Here is a 988-nt window from a genome sequence, read left to right as displayed (position 1 = left end):
TCCTGTAGCAGTTCATAAAAAAAAAAATTATGTGTTTCGGTTTTTACAGATAAAGCCGAGTTTAAAAAGAAAACAAAACGGGCTGTTTTTGTCTTGTTGTTTTTGCCGCAAAAATGAAAAAGGAAAAAAAAATTGGGCTGTTTTTTTACTGTTACTGTTCACGGCTGGACGGTTTATAAAAAAAAAAAAATCTTTTTGGTTTTAGCTGTAAAACCGAGAGAAAGATTATTTTTGAGTTGTTTCGGTTTTACCGCGCTAATTTTAAAGTTTTTTTTTTGGGCCAATTAATTGTTGTGATGCGGTTCATAATTAAAAGATACCTAATTATTTTAAAGCAGTTTAAAATATTGATGGAGTAAATTCATATTACAAGTTTAATATGAATTAAGATTGAAATTAATGTGATTAATTGAGGAATTGTTACTTAATTTGATTTAAATAGGTGGTTTGGATAAAATTAATCAACATAATTAAGGAATTGTGTCATGTATGTTTAATTTATTTTTAGTTGATGCATTTTTATTTTAGTTGAATGAATCGATTGAATGAATTTAATTTACGTATTTTTACAATCAGTTGTAATTTGTAATACTTAGTGTGGCCTTAGTCAAATTATGTTTTCGTAATGAAGGAAACATAATTTTTTATGTAATTATGAGATCTCGAATCTCCTTTATTGTTTTTACGTTTTCATTCTTATTGCTTTTCATTCACATGCTAGTTAATGCATCATTTTCCGCCTAAAACCAAACCAAAATGCATGAAAATTGACTCATATAGAATGTATGTTAGTTTTCATGGACATACAGATGTCATATACTCATTAAGCCATCACCTTAGTTTATTCATTCTCGCATGCTAGATATTAGTTCACTTAAAATGAATTAAAATAAAGTTGATGGGATCTTCCTCTAAAACGGAAATTGAGACTAGTCTTTATAAGGGCAAACAACTATGAATCCCTTCTTCGTCGGTAAGCATAATATGA

Source organism: Silene latifolia, chromosome Y (genome assembly GCF_048544455.1).
Source record: "Silene latifolia isolate original U9 population chromosome Y, ASM4854445v1, whole genome shotgun sequence".
Taxonomy (NCBI): domain Eukaryota; kingdom Viridiplantae; phylum Streptophyta; class Magnoliopsida; order Caryophyllales; family Caryophyllaceae; genus Silene; species Silene latifolia.
Note: the sequence above shows the minus strand (reverse complement) of the source record.